The 22,125-nt window shown below is 42.5% G+C and overlaps 2 long non-coding RNA genes across 2 annotated transcripts in view; both read left to right on the top strand.

Moving 5' to 3' along the window:
• The window catches only part of LOC140696397 (uncharacterized), an 82,260-nt gene extending 82,033 nt beyond the window's left edge, over window positions 1-227 (top strand). The window contains exon 4 of the long non-coding RNA XR_012072669.1: window positions 133-227. This is a non-coding gene — a long non-coding RNA (uncharacterized lncRNA). The remainder of the gene's footprint in view (window positions 1-132) is intronic.
• Window positions 228-2,465: 2,238 nt separating this feature from the next.
• The window catches only part of LOC140696613 (uncharacterized), a 43,455-nt gene continuing 23,795 nt past the window's right edge, over window positions 2,466-22,125 (top strand). The window contains exons 1-2 of the long non-coding RNA XR_012073116.1: window positions 2,466-2,564; window positions 6,950-7,118. This is a non-coding gene — a long non-coding RNA (uncharacterized lncRNA). The remainder of the gene's footprint in view (window positions 2,565-6,949; window positions 7,119-22,125) is intronic.

The raw sequence follows: 22,125 nt of genomic DNA, 5'->3' as shown, positions 1-22,125 counted from the left end.
ATAGTAAATTGCATAATTCAATGTTAGCTTAATTTTTATCTGAGAGGTTTAAAATTTATTTCTGGGATATGCTTGCCTTGGACTGGCTAACTGGCTTTGAACACACTGGCTCATTTTGCTTTCTCCCGACAGCTTGATGAAAATGATTTTCAAGATATGCCTCAAAATTAACAATAATGTCCCATCCACAAGTCACCTACTTAGACTGTGCATTCATATACCTGAGTTTTAAAGGCAAGTAAACCACAGAGTTTGTAATAATTTGAAGCAGATGCCTCAATCTAAAATGCCACTGCAGGTACTGCTGCTGCTGCTGTTGTTGCTGTTGCTAAACTTCATGACAGTCAAGCCTGATGTCATCCAGAATGAAGTCCTTTAAGATAAATAGCCTTTCCTAGCACTTGGAACGCACAGGGCCTGCAAGCGCTCGGCGAGGTACCTTCCTTAGAGGGGGAGAGCAAGGAAATACCCATGGAAAGTATACTGGAGAAATGACTCAGGCATGGTTTGCATGAGGATAGAATTGAATAAGAAGATAACTTAATTACAAGTAGAATATATATGTATATAAATGTGGATAATGTGCATCTATTATACTTAAAACTATGTAATATTCTTGTTATGTAATTATAATATATATACTTACAATATATTGTATATATTGTATATGCTGTATATTATACACATAGTACATTTACACAGAGAATCATGTTTTTATAGCTATTCCACTGTCCAGTCACAGAGACTTTGTCATGTCGGTAAAAAATTTAGAACCTATAAAAGAACTATTTTTAAATAGTGAAGTGTTTTCAGTGCTTTGTGAGTACTGGTGCACATTTTAGAAACTCCACTAGCATGGGTAATATTTCTAGTTAGCCCCTCCCAGAAAGCAACTTTGATTGTGTCCAGAGTTGATATCTATATGAATAATGGGTCTAGTATTGTGAGTGTGATAAAAACCAGAATTAGAGAAAAGTACATATTGTAGTCCTAAGGTAAGTAAGAGTGACTGGCCGGTGGAAGTCTTTTTTCTTTGTCTCTGTTCCCTCCCTCATTCCTGCCTCCCTTCTCCCACCTCCTCACCCCCAATTATCAACTCATTTTGAAACTAGGCAGTACCAAGGTGCTTAAAGAATTCTGAACACTCCCACTTCAGCAGCGGGGGCCTGCGTAGGATCACAGCACGACCAGTTCCTTGGGCACCTCACACAATCCAAGAGGGACCCTGGGGCCCTGAGCCAGCAGACAGGAGGGCACTTCCTGGTCCAGTCTCCCAGTCTCCCCCGGCTGGCTTCCTTTTCCAGGCACAGTAGACTCTGCTACCTGCCTGAATCCAAATCCTGTCTGCAGGATACTTGCCTGTGCCTGTGGGCATAAGGATGAGTATATTTATTTTACTTTAGATTTCTTTTTAAAGCATATGCACATTCCATTGCTCTGTACCACTGCTTTGGAGTGTGTGTGTGAGAGTATGCATTAAAGACAAGTGCCTAATTATTTCTAATAAAAAATGAAAACAAGACCCCAAACCTTCTTGTGCCTAATTTAACCATTAATGTGCCTGAGGCTTGCTTACATTTGTATGCAAATAAAATACCACGCCTGCCTTGGTGTTTCTCACCTGGTGTGCTTGCTTGATTTCAGAGGTATAGCAATAGGTCAGCTGCCTTCCTGACCTCGGCCTGGCTCCTCAGTATTTTATTTCTTGTACTTTAAAATGTATTTTTGGTAGTAGATTTTTATCTCAGAGTCTAAATCCAAGATGCATCCAATCAAAGGGTATTTTTATAAAATGTCACCCATTTTAAAGATGATGACATTGCAGCACCTAAGACTGAGTCCATATTCTGTGTTGTGTCTGCTGACATGTGAGCTGCTATGCTTCTGAAGACTGGCAGGTGAAGTCAGGGGTCCAAGCCACAACATGCAGATATGTGTCAGGAACATCTTGGCTGTTCCACTGCTCTTGATGCGCAAATTACATTTTTACGTTCTGATAGGAAACAGCTATTCTACAGCACTGTGCAAGTACACACTACATAACCCATTCCTTAATCTATGTAGTAAAAACTACCTCTTGGGTTTGAATTGAGTCTTTCTGATTATGCTGCTTCAGATGTAAGCTCTTTAAAATTTGGAAATATTTTGACTTTGGAAATCTTCTTGATTCAGAATTGGTCAGATTCTGGATATGTCTGGGAAATGGTCTGCTACTTTTAAGTTAGAAAGTCTGAAGCGATGTAACAAGGGTCTTAAGGCACATCTATATCTTAGGTCTAAAATAAATGAAATTGGGACCTTAAGAAGACAGTTAATCAGCTAAAAATTGGGCCCCTAATGTCAAAGAAATGGAATAATCTGCAAGTTTGTTTTCCAAATAAGGACAATTAGATTTTATGAATATCTTGCTCATGGATTAACTATAATGTATTTGCTTTCAACAGACATTCATATAGCATCTTTCTTCCAAAGATTTTGAGTACTGGGTTGAGAACTTTAAATGAACACAACTGAAGTCACACAATTGGAAAAAGAGAGATAAGAGATGATCACCAGTGGACAGGGTGAGTGGTAGGGAGAATTCTAGCGAAATCAGGCCCCAGAGGGAAAAAATGCTGGAAACGAAGCAAAGCTGCTATAGAGTGTCCTGGGACTGGAGGAACTTCTCCATGGGCCTTTTCTCTATGGGTGAAACTCTTTCAGCCCCCTTCTCTCTTCTTTCCTCTGTAGCATTTTATTGAGGATCGGTAAGAGGAGAGTTCTTGAGTCTGTAAGTAGAAAATCACTAACTTGTAGATGCTCCAGTCTGCTACAGCAGAGGTTCTCAACCCTGACAGACCTCGTGCTCCCCATCCAGAACATTTTGTTAACATTCTTCAGTGCCCAGTAATGACATTCATAGATAATATAATCTTCACTTTAAAATACAGTATTCTTTATTTAAATATGTAAATGCTTGTGAGTCACTGCAAGAATCCAACCATCGCCCCCAGGCCTGCAGCAGCTATAAAAGCAGGTGGACAAAGGAGTCCTGTGTCGAGTCTCAAATACCTAGAGCAGCATTACAGTCATGAACTGACATTCTGAACCAGTGACAACTCTTGGTAAATTCTCCAACAAAGCTAAGAATAATCTTTCCGCAATCAGCTGGAAAATTCGGAGCCTAATGACATCTAGCAAAATGCAAAAGAATCTTCTGGGTTATATGTAAAGGGGAAGAAGTTTATGGGCTCAAAAATAAGATAATATTCATGTATGTGATGTGCATTATGGGGGGGGGGTCATTTGGAAGCCATGAAGGATGCGGATGGAGGATGACTCTTTGTTGTTTGGGGATGCCTGTGCATTGCAGGACACCCAGCCTCCTTGGCCTTGCCCACTAAATGTATGTACCCACCTCGTATCAGTAGCATGCCCACAAGTTTCCAAAACATCCCCCATGAGGCATCCGGTGCGAACGCTTGCACCGGATCTTCTTATATGCTCGGTGAAGATCTGGGAGGTGGTGAGCTGGGAGGATGCTGCAGAAAACAGAACAAGAAGGACATGAAAACCACTTATGAGGCTACTGCTTGCCATGAGGATCAGTGGCCCAGAAGCTGTCACAGTGATGGGGTTGATACAGTCCAGTGTGGGTACCCTGCCAGAGAGGTTGCCTGCTCTGTCACCATCCATCACTCTCATGTGTCCTTATTTGCACCCTACAGGGAACAGTTGCTCGTTCTCTACTTGCTTTCTTTCAGAGTCAGCCAGTTGTGATTACTGGTTATATTGGGGCAGGGCTCATCCAGTCCCTCCTCTTGAAGTTTTCAGCAGGAGGATTACTTGCAAGAGTAGTGTGGCACCAGTGAGTTTACATGCTCACTGTAAAATAAGCCACAGAGAGCAAGGTTAGTGAGTTTTGTTTGAATCTGTGCCTTTTCTTCCTTCCTCCCTTTCCTGTGACTGACAGTCAGGCCCGAGTCTCTGCCTGTTCCTGGTCAGCAGCCATTAGCTTTGCAGTGACCTCTGCAAGGCTGTAAGACATGAAAACGGCCAGTGTAATTAGTATTAGCTGAGTGGTTGCAGAAGACAAGCGTTACTTCTGCAAAGCAGGAGTCTGAGTCTACTGATGTGGCCAAGGCTGGCTTTCCTATAGTGGATCCCCGTTGCTAAACACCGGAAGTGGCTGACTTTCCTGCTCGGTTCTGGACTTTCTCTAGGTTGTGTTTCCCCAGCAGATTCCAGGTCAAAAATCACCAAACCCACACCTTTCCCCGCTTACGACCTGTTTCTCATACTCCTAAACAAGATAATAAATCTTCCCATGTTTAAACATTATTCTTTAAAAGAAATCTTGCCCTGCTATCACAAGAAGTATTTTGACTCCTTCAGATGGCCCTTCTTAAGGAAGTGCAGTGACTGGGCATTTTTACTCAAAGACTAGATTGCATGAGCCTAGCTGGAGAGAAGAGTTTTTGTTTGTTGGTTATAAGGATGTTGCAGAACAATTAGAGCTTTCTGGTTTACCCTTTAATTTTCTGGACTCTTATCTTTCCCTCAGTACAAGGGTATGAATATATACATGTCATTTCTTTGTTCCGTAAAAATGGAAGTGAATGAAGGGTCTAATATACTTATTTCTTGTTCTCTTCCCTCAATGATCTTCTTTTTCCTACCTTCCTATAATTTGAACTGATAAGCTAGGTATAGGGCTCTGCAAAACAGCAAATGGGTATAGATTATTCTTCTAAAAAAAATACTGTCAAACCTACCATCTCTGGGCACCATGTGTGAAAACCTGGGCTCCTCTGGGTAGCCCTCCAGGCAGACATGAAACTTTTCTCTATCCTATGTGTATGATGCCTCACTGGGAACATTTATTTATTTTATTTTTAAATTGCATCTTTAGCTCATAATTTTACTAATTAGATAATTAGCCATCCTTTTACTTTGAGTACTTTTGATTACAGTCCCCAGATCCTTCCAGAAGAGCTTTACTTAGCCTCTTTCGTCTTGAAAGTCTGCTTAGCCACCATCAAGTATGTTGCTTGGAAATCTATAGTATGTGCCACAAAGAAAGAGAGAACAAACAGTTTTTGATGATTCTTTTGCTGGCTTCTTATTGCTGTTGGTCGGATTTTCACCATCACAACAGGAAATCAGGGCAGAAAAAGAAGAATGAGACATTGTATTAACATCAGATATTTTATTTAAAATGACTAAAGGTTCAGACATTTTATTCTTTAAATATTGATCCCTAAGCCTTCATAACAGTGGCAATAAGAAATAATATTGAGTAGAAATGGTGCTAACAGCAGACAAGTTATCTTAGGCCCGAGAACTTTGACTTTCCTGAGCAATTACATTAAAGTAGTGTTCCCATTATCTGTTGCTGGGTAATAAATGACCCCGGAATTTAGTGCTGTAACACAGCCACTTTATCCTGTTCATCACTTTTTAGATCCAAAATTTCTGTGGGGCTCATCTGGGCAGTCCCCTCTTGGGGTCTCTCATTCAGTTGCAGTGAGATGTCATGTGGAGGCACAGTCATCCAAAGGCACAACCGGGAAGGACATCCGGGGAGGCCACTCTTGGGGCGGCAGCTCATGCTGGCTGTTGGCTGGGAGCTCAGCCAGGCTGTGGACCAGAGTGATTGTCTGTGGATTCTCTACATGCTGTGGGCTTGTCACAGCATGACAGCTGGATTCCAAGAGGGAGCATCTGGAGAGGGAGCGTCCAGAGTGAGAGTGTTCAAGAGGCCGAGGCAGAAGCCCAAGTCTTCAGGGGACCTGGCGGAGTCATCAGCATCGTCTCCCCCACATTCTCTTGGTTACAGGCAAATCATCACGACCAGCCCATGTTCAAGGGAAGGGGAGTCAGATCCCACCTCTAGATGACAGGGGTACCGGAGAATTTAAGGCTGTCTTTAAGCTACTATAGGTGGTGTTGGAAATAAGATTAAGATATGAAATAGTCCCTACTATTTCGTATTTAATGACTTACTCAATTTAATTATGCTTTGACGCATCAGCTTAGGAAAATGGAATGATTTTATGAGTTTCTTTTTTAAGTGTGTAAATAAATACTGGACAATGAATGCTAAATTCTTTTTAATACTTTTAGTCACAAACTGATGATCTGCTGGCTGAACTTGCCTCAGGATGTTTTGTTTGACTTTCACAGTGTTTTCAAAAAGATGAGCCAACATTTAAAAATAGGATTTCATATAAAACTCCACATTTTCAGCTTTTCTTGGAAAATGGAAAATTTGGGTCATAAAGGCCCTAAATTCCACTTGGCAGTGCTTGATCAGAGTTGATTAGCAGCTGTCTCCTTAGAAGGCATCAACCCTGTCAGTGTCTAGAGTTAAATGTCATTTTTCTATGTGCCGGCATGGGTTTTTTTTTCTTATGGTAGAGCAATATATATCTATACTCGATCTTTACTGGAAGTGAGAAAACAAAAGAAAGACAAAGAGGTCTGTATATTTCCAGAAATGATAGAATGCATTTGTGTGGCGGGGGTTGGGGCGGGTAGGTAGAAGAGTATTGTTACATGTCCAAGTTCCCAACACCCCTGTCCACTTCGCATGTAGAGGTTACCTGCATGACCTCTGTAGATAGTTGAGTTGCATCACCTGCTTTAGTGACCAGAAGATAAGCTTGCTCTTAAGTGTTTAGCAAGAGGCTCCTCAGAGTTTAGTGGGGACCCAGGACATGCAGTCATGAGAGCAAAGCTTTAAAACACTGGAACTCTAATTTTCACTCTGGAAATTGTGGGATTATGGAATGAGACAGAGCATATCTGTGGCAGATTAAATACAGCTGCAAATTCTTTGTCATTTTGCCCAAGGAGAGGTGGATTCTGTTTCTCCATCCCCTTAAATCTCTTCTGGGCCTGTGACTAATTTAATCAACAGGGTATGTCAGATGACTGACAACTTCTGTTTATTCCTCTTGAAACCCAGCCTCCATGCTATGATGAGCCCAAGCAGACATGTGGGAGGCCCACCTGGAGGAGAGCTGTGGCCCCAGCTGCTATCCAGCACCAATGGCCATGCATGTGAAGGAGCCATCTTGAAAATGGACCCTCCATTCCCATTCAAGACTCCCCAGCTGACAGCATGTGGAGCAAAGGTAAGCCATCCCTGCTGAGCCCTACCCAGATTGCAAAAGTGTGAGCAAATAAGTGATTGCAGTTGTTTTATAGACTGAGTTTTGGAGGGGCTTGTTACACAGCCATGGATAGTATGGTGTCTGTGAGAACCTAGTGTTGGGGCTCCCAGAATCCACGTGCTCTTCCTGTGGTAAGGCTACTTTCATTTCCTGGGGGGAACCAAGCCTGTTCCTGCTGTCAGTACATATGCTTTGAATGGAGTCGACTCCATCCCTGGCTGCAGGAATGAGCTTATGATGCAGCCTGACCAAATCAAAGGAACTGAGCCCTGAGATGGCTTCTGGAACCAGATGTGTGACCCAGTCAGAGCCAATGAGATACAATAAGACTTCTTCTGGAACTGGTGAGAGACCTTTTTCTTTTCAACTGGAAGAAAAATCAAGAAGATATGAGCCTGGAACTGCTAGGGTCCACCTGGGAGAGGCTGAAAATGAAGCCAGCATCACAGAAAGCTGGGCTGAAAGATGGAGAAGATGGCACTGTTTGAATATTGGCACAAGCCATGCGGAGGCCATCACTTCTCTGGGACTCATCAGCTACACAGACCCATAAAATTGGGTTTATTTACTTTGCTTGATCCTGTTTGAATTGGATTTTCTGTCATTTGTGGCAGAAGGAGCTCTCTGACACAGAGGGTCTGAATTTGGATCCTGGCTTTGATACCTTTTTCTTACTGTCTTCTTTTTTATTTTGACATAATTTCAAACCTACAGAAAAGTTACAGGAATAATATAAGGAATTCTCACATATTTTTGACCCAGATTTCCCAAGTGCTTATAGTTTTACCACATTTGAACTTTCCTTCCCTCCCTTGTTACCTACACACACACACACACACACACACACACGCTTCTTTACTCCTACACACTTTAGTGTGTTTCCTAAAAACAAGGACATTCTCTTACCTAACCTCTTTGTAATTATCAAATTCAGGAAATTAATATTGTTATATTGCTATTATCTCATCTGTTAAATGTGTAGATTATGCCATTTGTCCCAGCGTCCTTTCGAGCAAAAGAAAATTTTGGCCCACGCGTTGTATTCATTGTCATGTCTCTTTAGTCTTTTTAAATCCGAAACTGTTCCTCTGTCTTTTATGACATTGATATTTTTGAGGAGTACAGACAGTTTATTTTATAGAATATGCCTCAGTTTGGGTTTGTCTGACGTTTCCTCATGGTTCGATTCAGGTTATGAATTTTGGGCAGGAATATAAAGGAAATGGTGCTGTGTTCTTTTCAGTGAATTACATAAGGAGCCACGTGATGTCCATTTGTCCTGTTACTGCTGATACTAATTTCGAGCATTTGTTAGGATGCTCGCTGCTAGGATTTCTCTACTGTAAATGTAATATTTTTCTCTTTGTAATTAGTATTATGGTAGTATGCTTTGAGACTGCCTAAACACCCTGATACTCGTCAAACTTTTACATATGAGTTTTAGCATCTGTTTATGATTTTTACCTAAAATAATCATTAATTTGGTAGTTGCCAAATGGTGACATTTCTGTCGTTCCTTGTATACTTGTTTAGTTGGCTTTCTAATATAATATAATATATATCATAATATATATTAATATATTAAAGCGCTTTCCCCTATATTCACCTGTTTATCCATCCGTCTCTCTCTTCTCTTTTTCTCTAATTTGTATGGATTCACAAATCCAGTTTTATTCAATAGGTTATAATCCTTTGCTATCATTTATTTTGATACCCAGTTGTCCCAAGTTTTGTCAGTGGGGGCCCCTCCAAGTTGAATGCTGTGTCTGACCCCCCTTTAAAGGGAAGAAGTGAAAGCATTGGCTTTGTGGCCAGACTGCTGAGGTACAAATCCTAACTCCATAACTTAACCTTAAAACCTTGGGTGAGTTGCTTTCCCTTTATCTACCTCAGCTTTCTCATACGGAAAATGGACATAATAATAGTGCCACTTCATAGGATTATCGTGAGGATTAAATGAAAAAATAGAATTAGAACAGTTCTTTACACACATTAAATGCTCAATATCTTAATTGTATTATCTTTTGGATTCTCTGGCTTTTCATTGGAAAATGGTGAGTTGAAAAAAGTTTTCTTCACAAAGTTGTTCAGAGGCTTACATTGGGTAATGACAGTAAAGTATATGAGAGCTACTCTCAAAATGTTAACTACCTTGCCTTTCCCCTCTGCAAAGAGGAGTAAGTGAAACATTCTGTTAGAGATGAGCGTGTTTTGGTGCTGTTTCATTGTTGGGGTCCTCATTTTATTCCCAGTCACAGCTCCCCAAAGTGAAGGTGGAGACAGAACTTCCTTAAATCATCATTCTGTACGTAGGCACAGGGCTCTTGCTTTTTTATGGATTAAGATTGGATCGCCTCGGTTCAGGTGGGAGGGGCTGGCAGTGGAAAACCTAGTGACTTAGAAAAAGCGTTCTTCCTCCTGTCCTCTCTCCCTCCTCCCCTTTTGCCTCCCCCCCCTTTTCTCCCTAATTCTGCTTTATTGGAGCCTCCTTCTGCTGTCACATTAATAGTAATTCTAGTCTGCTTTTTACTATTCTACAGTGGTTTTGACCAGTATGAACCTATATCTTTCTTAATTTCAACCTTGTAAACCAAAATTTATGAACAGAGCTCAGTCTGAGTTGTACATAAAACACTAGGCAAAGAGCACAAGTCTCGCTGCCCCCTGGCTAGTCTATTGAAGGGTGATTTAACTCCCCCACCACTTCCTCTCTCGCCCCATCCAACACATTTTGCACCCTTCTGCCAGGCAAGTCTTCCCTGGCCACAGCCCCATGTATGTATTTCCTAAACTCAGAAACCCTTAGGGAGTCTCTTTACCCAGTATATTAAGTACAGATTCTGAAGCCCAACATACAGTGCCCAACCTGCAGTGAGTAACAAGGAACACTTATTAAGCACTTACTGTTGTTTAGTGCTTAAATGCATTACGTAATAGGGTCATAACAAGATTCCTGTGAGGTTGGAGGTTACTATTACCAACTCTGCTTCTACCTGCTTATGCTGGCTAGAAAGTGGAGCCCAGAAGTGACCTCAGACAGTCTAACTCCAGTGGCTTAACAATCACACCAGTGTGCTTGCAGCCTGAGGGTCTTGCGGTTATGTGACATACTGCAGTTTGAACCACCTCAGCGTGTGCTCGTTTATACCAGATCGACTGACCTGAATGTCCTTTGACCTTCTCTGTCCATCACTACCTTCTGTCCAGCTGTACACATCAAAATCCTTCAGTTCCTTTGAGGTCCTCCTCAGAAGCCTTTCCAAGCATACACACACGCACATGCGCACACACACACATACAGCTCTTTGCTCGCCTTCCTCAAACAATGTGTCCATGCTATCCCTGCTTTGGATTTTAATTGGTTTTTGACTCTTTTATCTCCTCACGAGAGAACCAAGTTGGGGCCAAAGATGAGTCTGGTGCAGAGCTCAGGCTCACCTCTGCTCCCTTCATTTCTGTAAGTAGGTAGGGCTTTTCCCTGAGGAATCAGGGATCTTTTTTGTCCGCCTGGGCAGACATGAAGCCCCCTCCCTCAGGTGGGAGTGAGGCTAACAGGTGAGTTTGGTGGTGACTACTCCCACATCGGGGGAAAAGAGAGGCAGTCAGAGGAGGACCTGCCGAATGCGCCATGGCCCTCCTTGCAGATGCATAACCGCCCTCCTCTCCTTCCCTCTGGTCTCAGGGACGGGGGAGACGTCCCTCCCTCGGCCACAGCTGAGGCTTCTGTTCGGAGGGACTCCACCACTCCTCGTTATCCTGTTTCACCATGTTTTCAAATTCTCCCTTCTCTAATAATTCTGTCCCTTTCACCTTTAAGTGTTGGCTTCTCCCGACTTAATGATCTCTTTGTCTCCGTGCTCTCATCTAGTCCCCCTTTCCTCTCTGCCCCTTTCCCAGACAGTCTTTCTGAAAGAGTAATCAGCACTGTCTCCACTTCCTCACCTGCCATCTGCTCCTCAGCCCTCTGAAACTCAGGTTCCACACCATCGTGGACTCCACTGGAGCCATGCCACCAAATGCAGGCTTTAATGGCCATTTGACCTTTCTGAGGCCTCATGCACTTCTTCCCCTAGGAGTGTCAGTTACCTCGTTGGCTTGGTGACAGCATTCCCTTATGACTCTCTTCCAGCCTCTGACACTTTGAGTCTCCTTAGTGTATTTGTTTGCTTGTTCTTTCAGTTTTGAGATGCAGTTTCTTAGTTCTGCTGTGGGTCCTTTTCCTCATCGTTCTACTTGTAGCCAAGTTCAGCCACCACTGGTGACCCCGTATCTATCTCTAGCCCAGAATTCTCTCCTGAAGCCCAGCTCCCTACAGATGTCCTACCACTGGTGAATCAGGTGCTGTCAAGGTCTTGATAAAGTAGCAGACCCTGCTCTGCACCAAAATAAACATCCTAAAAGAAGAGGGCAAAACAGCAATACATCCTCACTCCAGTCCTGTAAGAAAAGTTTGCGTAAAGCATAAATCATCACACTTTAGCTATTTGTAGAGAGAATGTACTTGGGGTTTTTTATTTACAAAATCAACCAAACTGAGTATTTTTATATATTTCACCTGCAGCAAATTAAAATATGTGCTATTGTGTGTATGTGTATGTGATTCAGCATCACTAAAGAGTGTTTATCAAAATCTAAAGCCTACTGAATGCATGCTTTTGATGAATGTTTTTGCCAATTGGACCATATGCGAATTCAGCCAATGAGAATTCAGCAATATCCTGATTTTTAAAAATTGATTATATCTCTCTGAACTTTGAAGTAAACTGTAGTGGTGATTCATATGGCTTTTTGGAAGCAACATAAAGCTGTTGTAGAAGTAGATTTCTAATAGGTAGTGATTAATAATAAAATAGCTTTGCACCATTATAAAAAAAAGTCTAGGCAGGAGAGAACTTGACAGGAACAAAAAATTGGAACTAGGTTTGGCAAAAAGACAAAAGTGAATAGCTTCAGAAATATAAAACTTTCTTCACTGATGGCTTTGCCTGAGCCTCACTAGGTTTAGCTCTGCCACAGTGTAGAGGCATTGCAAATTTAACATGTCTCAATCCAAGTTAATGAGTTCCCCGTCTCACCATCTGTACCTCCCTCTGCACTAGTGGATGCTCAAACTGTCCAACCAGTCACTTGGGCAAGAAATGTTGGATTCATTCCAGAGAATAAAGAACTAACATTTCAGTCTGCCACATGGAGCCCTTTGCTTTTTGGTCCTTCTCCATGCTTCCAGCTTCCCTAGTGTACTTGTATTAGTGAGGAATGCTTTTAGCTGCAAGTAACAGCAAACAAATTAAGGTTTATTTTTCTAACATAGTAAAACATTTGGAGTTCAGTGGCTTCCAGCATAAGTTAAATAATTCAGCTATTCTGGGGGCAGAGTCCTATCCTGGGTCCTCCCCAAAGCAGAGCCTGAGACAAAGGCTGGCAGGCAGGTGGTCTATTTGGGAAAAAGTCCTAGGGAGCAAGAGTGAGGAATGAGAGAGAGTAAAAGAGAGAAGGAGAGAAACCCTTCAAACACAAACAAATATATTATTGAGTTAGTCATCTCTACAGGTGATTGGTGCTTGATTTTGCAAGATCTTTTGAGTAGTGTACAAAATCTGCCTTAAGAGTTGTTTGTCCAAGAGACAAAAGGGAAAAGCACTTATCTATCAGCTCCTGCTCCAATTGGTTTAGAATTACTTAGGGGGTGTTAACTTACCCGCTGCCCTGAATTACAGTGTTTGAGTATCACGTAGGCTCCCACAGGCATTCCATGTCACAGCAAAAGAGAAGTCCTGAGGCAGGAAGTGAGAGAGAGGTGGTGCATGCTTGAGACGGATGTTGTCATTTTGAACTGGTTTGAATCACTTAAACATGGTACTTCATTTGCTCTTTCCCATGGTATTCATATGAAGTCATCTCAGAATTAATGCACCAGTACCATTGACAACAATTCATTCTACTAAAGATGTGTAGCCAGATACTGGGTTTACCTGTTTTTTTTTTTTTTCTATGTGGTCATGTTATCCTATTTATTTACAGTTAAAATGATTTGTTTCTCTTTGTAATCAAGAGAAAACATGGATGAAATTGACTGCATTGCTAAAAGGAAAAATTGCCTGACAGAAAATGCAATAACCAAAGTCACAAGACAAAAGAAAAGACGGCAGAAAATATTTTTAAACAAATGTTGGCTATATTTTATTGAAAAGTAAGGATAATTCGGATAATAGAATCAAGAGCTCAAAGCGTAGAGTTAAGAGCTATAGTAAATTTTACACAAGCAGTAGCATTGAACCCTGATCAAGGGACTGGCAAAATGTGACCAATTGGGTTTCAGAATTTCTTTGGAGCAATGACTCCCTTGTGCCTCCGTTTTCTTTCTTTTTGAACAAAAGTGTTTATAGGAGTTATATATCTGTCCTACTATTGTATGTTAGGTGTGTAAGAGGTAAATAACTTTCTCTGAAGTTCACGGGTTCTAAGATGAGCTGTATGTGATGAACTTCATCCAAAGAACTTCCTCTCTTTGGCCATGTGCTTTCATTTCTCTTGGGTACAAATCTAGGAGTGGAATGACTGCCTTATATAGTAGGTGTATGTTTAACTTTAGAAGAATCTTAACTTCTTAAGAAACTGTTTTCCATGGGATTTGCTTTAGATGATAACCTCAATATTAGGCACAGGCTTGATCTGGATCTCAAGCCTGAGCCCAATACTGTCATGGGATAAGACTTTGAGGGTCTTGGAGAAGGAGAGAGTAAGTGCATTTTGCGTGTGTGAAAAATGTGAATTATTGGACCAGAGATTGGACTATTGCCGATCATATTTTCCAAAAACTGGCTTCAACAATACTTCCCGTTCCACATGCTCTACCAGAATTTGCTACTCCTCATCAAGAGGTGGAGTCTATTTTCCCATTTTTGAACCTGAGTGTACCTTTGGGACTGCCTTAGTTACTAGGGTTTGGTGGAAGTGACTATATGATTTCCAAGCCATAAAAGTTTATGCAGATTCTGCCTGGCTCTCTCTCAAGACACTTGCCTTTTGAACCCAGTCACTTGGTAGGAGGCTCAGGTCACTTTTAATGGTTCAGATGGAGAGGAACAAAAGCCTCAGTACTCAACTGAGATTGAGCTCCCAGTTGACAGTCAGTCCCAGCTTGTCACCATGTGAATGAACCATCTTGGGACCTGATCCTTCAGCCAACTGAGTTCTCACTGCTGGTGCCACATGGAGCAGAGATGAGTCTTCCACATGAAGCCCTGTGCAATTTGTTAATCCTTGAGCAAATGAAATCATTTTATTTAGCTTTGCTTTTGACATTGTTTTTCAAAATTTAATTTTTTTTCATTCAGGCAGAGTTGATATATAATAAACTATACATATTTAAAGTGTCCAATTTGACAAGTTTTGACATGTGTATACCTGTAAAGCCCTCACTACAATAAAGATAATGAACATATCTATTACTCCTGTAAGTTTTTTGGTGCTCCTTCATAGTCTCTCTCTCTGCTCTCCCCTCCCAACCATCAACCACTGATCTGCTTCCCGTCACTATAGGCTAGTTTGTGTTTTCTGAAATTTTACACATGGACTCACATAGTATGTATTGTTTTTTGTCTGGCTTAATTCACTTGGCATTATTATTTTGAAATTAATTCATGTTATTGGGTGTATAGTAGTTCATTCCTTTTAATTTTTATTGCTTGAGTAGTAATCTGTTGAATGGTTGTACAACAATTTGTTTATCCATTCACTTGTGGTTGGACATTTCCATTGTTTCCAGTTTTTGCTGACAAAAAATAGTCTCACTATGAATATTCATAGTTCTTTGTATGGCTATATGATTTCATTTCTCTTGAGTAAATATGTAGGAATAGGATGGCTGGATCACATGGTACTGTATATTTAATACTTTAAGGAGCTGCCAACTGCTTTCTACTGCGTTTCAAAGTGACTACACCATTTTACATTCCCAGTAGCAGTGTGTGGGAATTCTAATTGCTCCAATGCCTTATCAACACTTAGTATAGTCAGTTTTAAAATTTTAGACATTTCAATACTTATGTAGTCTAATCCACTAAGTTTTGGAGTGATTTGTTATGCAGTAACTGGCATGGAATGAAAAAATAACTCCCCCAAACTGAATACAAACAAAAACGATCTTTAAGCATTTAAAGCTGTATTTGTTCAGGCTGTTTCATAGTTAGCAGCATCAAAATACATAATTGAGAGAGGGAGGGTAACAGCTCAGTGGTAGAGTACGTGCTTAATACACACAAGGCCCCCAGTTCAATCCCTAGTACCTTGGTTAAAAAAATAAATAAATAAGTAAAAAATAATAAGTAAATTTTAAAAATACATAATTGAAGAAAGCTCTGTGCCCCAAATTCAAATACTGTAGTACGCCATTAAATCAGTGTTTATAGTCAGAATTTATATCCTTAATCAGCACTGAGTCATTGAAGGCTTTGAGGTATAACAAGATGTTAGAATGATGGCACCAGTTAACCTACCTAAACATCATAGTCAACAAAAGAGGCAGCCTGGAGTATATAGTATATATTTCATTGGATTTTGATTCCCTTCTCTCAGTCTGCCCTCCATCTCCTACAAATGACATTCCCCACCGGGCGTTTTTGAGAGTCCCCCAGGGGTGTCTTTACAAATGCTCTGAAGCGAGTCTGGGCAGGGCCTCCCTTCACTGGGTGTCTCTAGGCAATGAGTGTCCACCCCAATGGGAGCACCAGGCACCTGTAGAACAGCAAAGGTGCTTGGTGTTGAGGTGGCAAGACGGGAAGGAGACCTCTCTTGTGTTTGCTCAGGAGGGATCCCCAAGCAGAGTTGCTTGTGCCACACATGCTTACATATATTTTCCTGTAGAAGTTCTTTGTAAACATCTCATGCTTCCTTCTGCCTTGTGCCCTATTAGGACCCAACCATGAGTCAAATGTGGGGCTAGAGTAGGAGACAAATCCAACTAGCAGATGTTGAGCTGTGTTCACTTTCACGTCCCCTCCCTGTTTATCACTGAGTCAAGCTCAGTGGGTTGGATCCTCCTCTAAGAGTTAGTGGACCGAGGAACCCCTAAATTAGGGAGCCCACCAAAGCGTGGGTCCTTGCTGCTGGCTGTGAAAGAATTCACAAAGCAGAGGCAGAGGGACGAAGTGAACAGCCACTTTCTTGCTCAGAAGGGGAAATGGAAGGAAAGTGCTAAAGCAGGGAGAAGGGAAGAAAAAGCACTCCAGCAAGGAAAAGGCACTTGGGCGGGGAGCCTTCAGCCAACACACAGCCAGTAGAGACTGCTCTGGTCCGGGTCGAGCCATGTGCACTTTTATGGGAGGCTTCTGCCATTATGCCCTCTTTCCGGGTGTGATAGAGCCAATCAGTCCTGGTACGAGCTTTTCAGTCTTTGCATGGGCTTTTCCAGTTGTTGTCATGGTAATCATCAGCTGTCATGGCGCTGGTGGGTGTGTCATTTAGCATGCTAATACATTACAATGAGCATATAATGAGGCTCAAGGTCCACTGGAAGTCAAATCCTCCACCATCTTTGAGTTCTTATTTTCTAACCAGTTTTTATTTCCTTCTCTGCAGCTACCTCTTGAGACTAAGATAAGAGTCATTGGTTTCTATTTTGAGGGAGGAGCAGGGGTATGATTCTGGGGGCAACAGCCTTGATAACAAAAAGGAAAGTTGCTTTTAACCAGAATGGTTGCAATCTGGTGGATCCAGCATCACCCCCATAAAAACATCTCCGAAGATTCTGTTCAGCCATGAAAGTTTTAAAGGGAAATGGGGGAGTAATCTCAGTTAATCGTTGAGATAGGTGATCAGAGTCATCGTCATCCCGCAGTGCCTGCAGGCTTGTCCTAATCAAGTGCTTGAGCCTGCTCTTCTCTGACTCAGGGAGGCCTCGGGAGACTTCAGCTTTTCTATAAACGGGGAGGGGGGGAGGGGGGGGGACGGACGGGGTGGGGCTCACAGGGTCCTGCTCCCTTCCCTAAGGATGAAGTGTTATCCAGGATACTCCCCTCCTTGCTTCTTAGGCAAAGAAATTTCAGGCAGGCCTGCCCCAGCTATTTGTCAGATACGCCTGGACATGTTTGACTCAGCATGTTCTTAAGCAACAGATTGAGATGAGATAATCCCCACCCCCAAATGGTGATAAATCAGAATGATTCTCCTGCACCCCACTGTACTCTCTGTTCAGTGTTCTTGTTTTATGATAGATTATAAAATTGCTATTTAGTTTAATTTTCTTGTTTTCTCAGAGTAGATCACCCCCACACAACCTCTCCAAAGAATTCTTTTCTTCATGGTTTTTATTTTCCTTATTTTCTCTTCATTTGGGTGGCTTTCTTAGCCTTTCTTCATTTCAGCAAGAGGCAAGAAGTATGTGAAAATTCTGAGACACTAAGTAAACACTCAGATTTCATGTGCATGAATTAAAATCGTGGCTTCTGCGTGTGTTTTGTGATGCGCTCTCTTAATTCCAGTGCTTAAATGGAAAATGTAAACATCTTGATCAAAAACTTTTCAGCTGGTTATCTTTAGTCCTTCATGATTAAAACTGTAAGCTCAACACGCTTTCTCAAGTGCCCTTGGAAAGAGAACTACTCTATTATGTCCCTCTCACCGTGCCCCCCCTCCCCAACCCTCGACACATTAGGCAAACAAAAGCCTGAAAGGATAGGGTTCGCACCGAATTTCAGGAGGCTATGATTACGTCTCTGAAATTTAAAAAAGAATCCCACATTTGACAGAAATTGTTAAGAGTCTACAATTAACAAATAGATCTGGCATTAGTGCTTTTCTAATCAAAATCTATTGTTCTGCCGACACTCACGGCTGTTGTGTTAACTGACAGTGGCTGCCCTTCCAGGAAGCCTGGAGAGAGAGTGGTGCACGGAAGAGGTGAGTGTGCTTTCATGCTCACGTCCCAGTCTGTCAGATCCCTCCAGCACAGCACGTTCCTCTCCTGCCCTCTTGGATGACGGTACCAATTTGTCCCTCATGTGGAGCAGTGACCCTTTCTTTCCTGAAGTCTTCAAAGGCAAGAAAAAAAAATTATTAAGTTCTCATTGAACTAGAAAAACAAAACAAAACAAAAGTTCGCTCTGCTGGAGCTGGAAGCCCTTTGCTGGTGGAGCTCAGAGCAGAGGTAGCATGGTTTGCCACTTGCAGTCCAATCGCAGAAATCATGGCAGACAATAGGAATACCCTGGACGTCTTCAGCAACTTAGACAATCTGATAATATAATTTGTTTCATGAAATAGTGACTTCAGGTGTTCTTTTATGGAAGTGTGGCAATGACAAAGTTTATGAGCAGAGAGACCCTTCATAACCAGTAATCTACCTGATTTTTTAAAAAGTGTTGATTCACGTACAGTAACCGCTGCAAATGAAAAACAGCGGGAAAGAAATCCTCAGTTTTTTTTTTTAATATAATTTGAAAGAAAAACCTAGGTTATCTGAACACGAATTTTCGTGTTCTGGGGTGTTTTGCAAGTCTGTAAGATGTCCCTGAGGTTTGTTTAGCCGATTCTGTTCAGGACTTGATGCTAAAGGACAGTTACCAGTTCCACAGAGCGGCCCTGGACACCGTCCGGCTCCTCCTTGCCACGCTGACTCCACGGCAGAGCTCAGAGCTCTTCAGCCGCCCCGTCAGGTGCCCGTTAGCTCTCCCTACAGTAGGCAGTCTGCTACTTAGTAAGCTCGAAGGCTTAACTTTTTGGGGCAAGGGCTGCTCCTCATTATGGTTGAAATCCCCCCTGGAGAATACAGGTTTGTTTAAGTTGGTGGGGAAAATGCAAATTCAAAGGCATGCATTGCTTTTATTTTTCTGGAGCAGCTTGGCAAGGGAATATATCACAGTCAAGAAAAAAAATTTATTTTCAAAATATTAATCCTAAAACATGGTTCTGTCTATCAGACCTCCACTTGACCGTGTGGCAGTCATGTCAAGGTTCCTCCCCTTCCCTCGAGGATGAGTTTCCTACATAGTACCTTACATAAGCAGATGGTCCTTGGCTGCTTCCTTCTTTTCTTGGTCGCCACCCAAGACTGTGTCAGTTCTTGCCAGTTGCCTCTGGGTCAGCCTTGTTAATGCCCCCTTCACAGCAGGGGGCTTTTCTAGGCCCCTCCAGGGACCCTCCCTCTGGCACACAGGAAGTCAACCACTGCTCCCATGGTGCCCAGTGCAGCTCCCCCAGGTCCATCTGCCTAGCCACACCACCCCACCATTTCTGCTCTCCTTCTCCCACACCCTGACCCCCTCGGGGTGGGCGACTCTGGGTCTCACCACCGCTAAGGGCTCCACTTTGGAATGGTACCCGGGTCCTGCCTGCTCTAGGTCCTTCTCTGAACTGTTGTGGTTTCTGTTCTTCTGCGCTTTCCATGAGGCTCAGCCTAGAGAAGGGTGTGCCAAAGGGAGTGGCCAGACCTCACTCTCCCAGGGGTGTTTGTGTCCAGGAGTGCACAGGGCCTTGTTCTACATCCTCACACATTCGTCAGGTCCAGGGTTGCCTCAGCAGCTTGGCTGTTTGCAGTGAAAGCCAAGGCTTTTGAAACTCAGAGGCCCTTTTTCTCCCTGCCCGCCCTGTCTCCAAGGCAGTGAATGCTCCAGACTGAGTAAGGGAAAGAACAGGGTACAAGAGGGGGTTAATATCTCAAGGTATCCTGCCTCTAAAGGATATGGTATCTGTTGTTCCTGTCATTATATCAGAGTCCCTTCCCTGGGAATTTGGAACTGGGATTATGAAATTAGCCTCTCTTGGGGCTGGCCTTTAGAATGGAAGAAATATCAAAATTTATGAAAGAGACAACTCACAAACCTTATAAGTATACATTTTTGAAAGGAAAACAAATCATCTAGCAACCTTATTTTCATTTTCTGAAGTGTGGCAGGGCGTATTCCCCCACGTGGATGAATGGCAAACAAAGTTGGCAGAAGATGGCTGGGCATGCCACCGCAGGACCTGACTGCACCCTGCTTCCTGGCCTCAGGCCTATGTACAGCTGCATGCCAGTTCCCCTAACTTCACTGAAGAGAAGGAGAGGGAAAAGAAGTTCACCTACCTTTTTTTTCATCTACTTTCTGTATGTATAGCTCTAAATAATGTTATTCACTATTTGCCATCAAAGGTCCCAATTAAATCAGTGATTAACTCTGTCTTAGAAAGAGACAGAAAGACTTCCTTGAAGAGGTGATATATGCAATGGATCTTGAAGAATGAATAACAGTTCACCAGGCAGACATGAGAAGGAAGGTCATAACAGGACAGAAAAGCAGATCTGCCCCTAATGTTTGCCACACGGCCCGGAACTTGAGTGCAGAAAGAGGCCCAAATGCCATGTATTTGAATATTTAAAAGTTATAAACCAAGATAGTAAACCGTTAAAAAAAATCTACTCCACCACCGTGACAAATTTACTCTGACAATGACCTGGAAGACCAAATTCAGATTTTGGATCCTACAACTCTTAGGAGTACCATGCTGGAATATAATGACATAGAGTGAGCTGGCCCCTGGCCCATAGTGCTCCTTCCTGGGAGCACCTTTCCTTCTTTCCCCACCATCCAGCTCTATCTTGTATCACAGAGGCCCCATGTGCCACATGTGGACATTTTGGTTTAACCCAGCCCCTCTGCAAGCAGCTGCTTCATGGGCATCCTCGGGCCTAGGAGTGGTCAGGCTGGTGGTATGTGCTGCCCTCTGGAGGATGCACGTGGGAAGAGGCCCATGCAGACCCCAGAAGCAGGCTTGGGTCCTTTGGACAGGCTACTCTGGTCACCAGGAGTGAGGTCTAGAAGGGGAAGTGTGGCCTCTGGGCAGCATGTGAGCTGGGTTCCACAAAACTGTCTACCTGGTGGAGAAGGGTGGTCAGAGGAGGGTCAGAGCAGGAGCCCCCTAAAGCACTGGGACCTGGGCAGGAGGCCCTCTTTTGCATGGCCAAAGGACAATTTTACCCCCCAAAATCTTGTACAGTGATTGAAGTTGTGAAAGAACATGGTGGACATGAGACATGTTAAGAAATTCAATGTGTCCCAAACATGGATTATTTCCAGTAAGGGGCAGGAGATAAAAGTAGGGCAAGATTGTAAAGGGCTTGGTGAGTGGCGTGGACTTAGGTGGGCAAAGGACATTTTTAAGCATGAGAATTTTATTCATTATCTCTTAGAAGGAAAAGACTGGAGACAAACGGAATCAAGACAGAGGAAGAACTTGAGGATTATTGGAATTTTTGCAAATAAGAGAAGGATTGAATGCCTGAACTGAGGGATAGGTGGAAAAGAGTAGACTTAAGGAACATTTCTGAAGTAGAATTGACCGGATTTTGTGAGCGAGTCTAAGATAACTTTGGGATTTCCATCTTGGAAGGCCATGGGGACCTCAGTGCATTGCCCACGGGAAGGAGCTGAGGACAAGGTGCAGGCTGCAAAGTGGAATGTTGGATGTGCTGAGTTTGAGGCTCTATGATCGTAACTCTGGTTTTCACGTGATTGTCTATGACAATAGACATTACCACCATATAGCTTTCAAATCTGTATCCTAAGTGTAAATCCAAGAATTTTGGAGAATTTCTTATAAGAGAAGTTTGTCTTTTCAGTGCCTGCATTTTGTAGGTGCTTGGTTGCTCACAGGAAGATTTATGACAATCCATTTCTTATTTTGAGGTCTGCTTCTGTTATTCATATAGTAAACCCAGGCACTCTTCCCTTGGAAAGTATAGCTCATGTAGTGGATAAGAATTATAACTATTTTTTTTTGAGCAGCAGTGGGGAACTTGGTGTGGTAGCATGTCCTTTGCAGAGACCTTTATAGGTAAATGGCTCTCCTTTGGCATCTATTTAGTGTTTGCCCAGTATTTTGATATTTTGGGAGAGGCTGCAGGTGCTTGATGCTTGTTGGCTCGTTGGATTTCCCAACAAAGAGTGCGTTTTTCAGAAAATAAATCCTAGATGACTGAAAATTTCATTCA

Source organism: Vicugna pacos, chromosome 5, assembly GCF_048564905.1.
Source record: "Vicugna pacos chromosome 5, VicPac4, whole genome shotgun sequence".
NCBI classification, from domain to species: domain Eukaryota; kingdom Metazoa; phylum Chordata; class Mammalia; order Artiodactyla; family Camelidae; genus Vicugna; species Vicugna pacos.
This window is presented reverse-complemented; position numbering and strand designations above follow the sequence as displayed.